General features: G+C 48.2%; 1 protein-coding gene across 2 annotated transcripts in view; it reads right to left on the bottom strand.

Annotated features, from left to right (window-relative positions):
* Positions 1-2,969, bottom strand: part of MYOT (myotilin) — a 34,329-nt gene extending 31,360 nt beyond the window's left edge. For both annotated transcript variants that reach the window (XM_074156597.1, XM_074156596.1), the window contains exon 1: positions 2,856-2,969. The gene's annotated coding sequence lies outside the window, so the exon portion shown is untranslated. The remainder of the gene's footprint in view (positions 1-2,855) is intronic.
* Between the last annotated feature and the right edge of the window lie 3,031 nt (positions 2,970-6,000).

A 6,000-nucleotide genomic window follows, 5' to 3' on the forward strand; every position in this document is an offset into this window, starting at 1 on the left:
TTTCTGCTGAATGCAGCATGTTCTGATCTCCGCTGTCCCCAAACCAGACCTGTTGAATGTGTCCCTCCTTCTTTGGGAAGAAGGAATTTTTGTGAACAGCACCGTATGAATTGTGACCACTACAGCATCCAGAGTAGCATGGGATGTCATCACTATACTACTAATTGCCAAAATGGAAAAAGAGCCTTTTCTGTCCCAGAGCCTCTTGCGTTTTCTTAACTGATTTAAATTGTTTTGAATAGGAATAAAGAGAAAGTATATCCTCAGGTGGGACCACATTGAAATTGGACGTCTATAGGCTGGTAGCAGTAGCTACATTGCTCTCAGAATCAAATAGAAATCTGGAGTAGCTTTTCCAGAGCCTGAATAATATTTTTCTCCAGTGCTATGCAAAGCAGTGTGCACCTGCTATAGCTTCTGTCATCTCCTGTCACACAGGTGTGCCCTGGGTGGTTATTCCACAGGTGGATATCCTGACTGCTGGTCTGATGCTTCTGCCACCTAGCCCTGATGTCATCAAAGCAGATGGATCCAGAGATGAACCAAAGCTCCCGAGCCCACATGCCCTCTTGTCCCACTGCACATGAAGCCCCTGAGCTGCCCGTGCTCTCGCTGTGCAATGGAGAAGGCTGCAGTGGACATGGAGGTGAGTGACTGAGTTCCATGCCCTGACCCTGGCACCTTCTCTGATCTCTAGTGCTATGAGAGCTGCTTCCTGCCTGTGCCTCAGGCAGGGGAGCCCGTCTACAGGAATAGCAGCACATAGTCCTCCAGGCTGCCCATCGCTGCACTTTTATCACCTCGTGTCTGTGCCCACAGTGAATTCTGGCCTAAAAAAATCTTGTCCTGGTTCAGCTCTGCCAGCACACAGGGCACACATTCATATGGAGCTGCTGCTGGGGGCTCTGCTGCTGCCCATTCTGCCCCCACTCCAGCATGCTGAGCCCCTGACACCCGGGGCGGGCAGTGCCAGCGCCTCTATGAGCAGAGCAAAGTCAGTGGGAGAGATTTAAACTTGTACAATTAAACAAGAAACCCAGGATCCCCCTGGAGACTGTTTGCTCGAGGGGAGCGTTATTTAAAGCTCTCTCATCTCGGGTTTCACAGACATGCCAGGAGATGTTTTTAGCTCACTCGCCTCCTGACAAAGGAGCGTCTGTCTGAGCCACTGGGGAGACAAACCCATGTCCTCGTGTTGGTGGTGCGAGGACCTGACCAGAGGCACCTTCCCTGGGACAGCACGCCGGCACTGCGTGGTTCCCTGGGAGCCGAGGGGTTTGCAGTGGGCACGTGAACTGCAGGGCCAGCTGCTGGTCACCAGAGATGGGTGAAAAGAGCTCCCTTTGCATCGCTGCCTGCAATGCCATGCAATGGCCTGGGAGTTGGGAGGAGAACATCTGAAGGACAGGGTCTTTGGCCGCCTCTTGCTCAGGCTGGGGCAGGGCTCGTCCCTCTGCTGCCACCTGAGCCGCAGAGTTATCTCAAGTGACTTATTTGAAATGATGCTGGAGTAGGATGTTAGTGCTGTGCGGTGCGAGAGGAGCGGTGAGGGAGTGAGGGATGCAGCTGGCACTGATGCCAACACGAGGAAGGGATTTTCAGTCATTATGGCCTTGTGTGGCTCTTGCAGAGGCTGGAGGACTATTGTGCAGTGGGGCAGAGCTGCGGTCTCTTAAATTCTTGCTCTCAGTCCTATGTCTAGGCCAGAGCCTATCTCTGATCTCTTCACCAGAGAAGCTGGGGCAGCTGCTGGCATCTAAAAGAGAGTCTGAGTCTACACCAACAGCTCTGGTTCCACCAGCTGGGCTCCTGGTAATTATCCAAAACTTCTGGGACCCAGAGTGCATCATATAACCAAGCCTGGAAGACCTGCAGTGGTCAGAGGACTGTCATCCCATGGCACATGCTGCAGTATCACCACGGAGCTCAAAACAGGGACCTACCTGTTGCACTGTAAAACATGGTAAAACACGGTAAAACACTATTCCAGCCTCAGAGCTTTTACAGGGAGCATAAATCATGTGTGCAAAGTGCAAATAATCAGAATATTGTTAAACACTGTAGTTTAGAGACATGTTTGTAGAACTAAGGTGCAGACTGTGAAGCAGTTAATAGTGCCAATTCCCAAAACCATCATTATTCAAGTTCCCTAAATTAAGCCGTCATTGAAAAGTTTAATAGGGAGATAATTTTACAAAATCTAAACCACTTCATAGAAAATTGAGCTGGCAAAAAGTGTTGCATAAAATTAAATAACTTGCACAGATGTTTCTTGAATGAAAAATAAATGTACACCTGGTCTAACAGTTATTTTTTCCCTCTAGGAAGCAGCAAAACTGGACTGTTTAAGCTCTCACAAACACCTCTTATGACAGTGACATCTGCCATACCCTGTGTCCAAGGAGGAGAAAAGGTTAGTTTAAATGAATAGCCGTGGCATTTGGGCTTCCATAAAGTACCATGTGCCTGGTTCGTGCCAAGCAGTGAACTCTTCATTGTTGGGGAGCCCACGTGCAGGCTGACAGTGGGCCGTACAGCCCAAACCCCTCCAGGAAACATGATCGGTCTAATTTTAACTACGTGGACAGCATTTGATATGGAAGCAGCTGGTGTCATACAAATCTGCAACCCGAGTGCATCGCTAAAGCAAATATGTTCATTTCCACCCAAAGGCAAGCTAGAAAGCCAGGCCCGGTTTTAGCTTGCACTTGACTCAATATAAATCAGAGCTGTAGCTTTGTAATCATTGATGTGCAGTGCCCAAACGTTTAGATTTTAATGCCATTTCATTAGAAAAGTGAAGCATGACTTAGTTGTTTTTCTCACCCTGTATTGCATTTCATGCTAGTACATACCTGTTTCTCTTTACAAGTAGTGGAAAGGTTTTCTGGTCATGCTTGCTCTGTTCCCCTCTTGTGAAAAGGTTTTCTACAGTAAAATGTTTTTCTAATGAAAGCCAACAGTGGTCTGAGTCTAAGCTACTGGTGGTCTCTGGATCTACTAGATGTTATGCTAATTGCTCAAGAGTATATCAAGGCACTGACCTCAGTGGGTGCTCAGATTGCTGTCTTTTTGGCAGCTGAGACACAAACTTCCTAGGTAGAAAAGCCCTAAAAATACAGCAGGGCTTGAGTTTTTTGTCTACTAGAGAGTGACAGAGAGAGAGTGTCTGCTAAACTCCAGCTCAAGTGTCCCGTAAGCAAGCTATAATGCTCAATTACTGGAAAGTCTCAGGAAAATGAAAATGCCTAATCTAGTTCCAGCTGCTCTGGAACCACATACCAGTGTTCGGTGCCGAAGGCGGTGGTGTCCGGATGGCTGTGAACTCCAGGTAGTGCTGCAACCGGAGCCTGCAGCAGCCCTGGCAGCCAGCGAGGGGCTGTTCCCTGACAGCCTTAGCCTTTGGAAATTAGGAAATGATAATGCAAAGGCATGTCTGCAGGCAAAGGAGAGCCAGGGCTTTGTCTCTCCTCACCCTGATTGCTAAAAAAAAGTTCACTTCTGTTTAGAGAGCTGGTCAGTAAATGCATTTAAAATGTTGTAGGTTAAATAAGCAACAGAAGTAGAGGCGAGTTACAGCTCTTGTTAATAGTATTTGTGGTAAATGGACCAAGTTCCTCTCTCAGGCAGCGAAGACGCAACACTGAATTTTCTTGCTACCTTTTGCAACAGCAGTTGAGAATTATTGTAGGAGATGACACAGAGTTATGGACACAGCTCTTGGATACCCAAAGTGTACTAATCAATACAACTGAAAAGCAAAATATGAAAAGGAAGAGCTGATATCCAGGCAACAGAGGGAATAAAGTTCCTTCCAAGAGGCAGGTCTTGCCCTCAGGTTTGCCTCGCTCCCTGGTCTGCCGAGGAAATCCTTCGTCCTTAACTGTTTTGTCATTTGGAGCTGGGACGCCCCAAACTCCCATCCACACCGGGCCCAGGTTTTCACTACACTCTAGGTTTGGCCTACAGATAAAGTGTTTATTGTGCCGTAGGGCCAGGGCTGTGGCTCCTGCACTGGTGGGACAGGAGGCACAGACAGGGAGTCCTGCGTCCTTGACTGCTGCAGAGGAATATCGAGGTAGCTTTGAGTTAGTTCACTGGACAGTGGACTTCTGTGGCTGCAAATGATGTGCTGTTAGAGGACCAGTGTGCTGCTGCTGCTGAAAGATGGAGCAGAGGGGTGAAAGACTAAATCCAAATCCCATGCCTGTGGTTCTGATGACCTCTATTACATAGAGTTCCCAGTGCTATGAGAACACTCTCACTGAGAAAATTCATTATATTTTCTGACCACTTTCTTCCCTGTAGCACCTCTACCCCTTCTCTTTTCTTTTTAACCTGCCTGTGAGCCATGTTTAGGAGGAGGCTGTGGAGTCTGGTTGATGCTCTGCTGCACAACTAAGCCCACACCCCAGCTGAGTGTCTTGAAGACTGTTTGCCCCTTCTCTCAACCCAAGACACTAAATGACGTAGTGGTGCTTTGGCTCCTTGTGAAGTATCTCATCAATTAAGTGAGATGTTCAAGGGGGCAGAGCTCATCATGGCTTCACCCCTTGTACGTGTGCTGTGGAGCCGGGATGCCTTCTGGTTGGCAGTGGAGTTCTCTCTTGCTTTGGAAACCACAGTCTTCCAGGGTTTCCTGGGTGCTAGGGAAAGAGATGGTCGTGCAGGCAGGAGGACTGAGCCAGGCATGCTGTGGGGCTGGAGCTCCTGGTTTGCCAGGATGCTCAAATGACCACCCTTGATGAGCCTAAAGGTAAGGGCAGAGCTCAGTGTGCCAAAAAAGGGAATGCTGCTATCTGAAATCAAAAATCATATCCCTGCCTTTCCTCCCCATCCTCTGAAAAGCTCTCATGTAATCTGAGAACATGATTAGTATGCTAGAAATTAAAGTGTTACTTACCTCTCTAAGCCATCAGTTTGATTTTGGGGCTCTTGCTGCCAGCAGCTCGAGTCAGCGCTGAGTCTTGAAGTGGAAAGTCTCCTCTCCACTGCCTCCCCTCCGAGAACTGAAGGCTGTCTGGGGTGGTGGGTTACATTTCTAATGTTCAGATCCCCGCTTGTGAGTGATGGCATGGCGGGAATGTCAGCTGTATGGGAATAAACTGCAGCAATTTATTCTCTCCAGCCTGTTTGAAAGTCAACAGAATGGCACCATTAGCTGGAACAAAACAGGTCCACTGTTGTGAGATACAATGGTGGCCTGATCTGTAGTTGCTTATAATTTATCATGCTAGTAGTCCTGAGTGCTGGAAAGATGCCAGCTCAGGTCGATTATGACTCTCTACATTGAAAGTGGGACAAGAAAGAGAAATGTAGCAAAACTTCATTAGAAGCAGAACTCTCTTACAGAGACTTGGAATGTGAAGAATTTCCTATTCACTTGGGATATAAAGAAAACCTGAGATACACACACCCCCCCTTCCCCAAATGTTGAGGAATGCAGGGGGATAGCTTGGGTCCCTTGGAGCCAGCGTATGCCTTGCTGACTTGAACGGTTTCACATCAGCATCCTCCAGACTTGGTAGAAGAGCTGTGTAAAGCTCCTGGGAGCTGAGGTAATACCCCGATGATGGCAGAAGCACAGTGCTATCACGCACTTAGATTTCAAGCAAGGTGCATCATTCAGTGAGGTACCGTGGAGGGGGAAGAGCTGGTGTGAGGACATTTCCAAGGACAGGGTTGTGTCTGTGCCCAGTGTCAGTGAAGCAAGTTTACCTGGGAATTCCTGTGCTCCAGAACACCAGCAAACAGCTTGTTTGGGGGAATTGCTTTGTGCAGATGCCTAAAGGGTAGGATGAGACATCCCCAAGCAAAGCCACCCATCACTCTGAAAGTGTCTATAAACAAATTGGACCTTATCTTCTACCACAGCAGTGCACTTCCGCAGCTGAAGGCCAAAGGGCTGTTAGACCGCTCACTCTTGGCATTGTCAGCCCTCATCAATTTTGTGGCCATGAAAATAACCCAGCTGCTTTGCGAAGCCCTGCCCAGCAGTCT

The sequence above is a fragment of the Numenius arquata genome, chromosome 11, assembly GCF_964106895.1.
Source record: "Numenius arquata chromosome 11, bNumArq3.hap1.1, whole genome shotgun sequence".
Lineage (NCBI taxonomy): Eukaryota > Metazoa > Chordata > Aves > Charadriiformes > Scolopacidae > Numenius > Numenius arquata.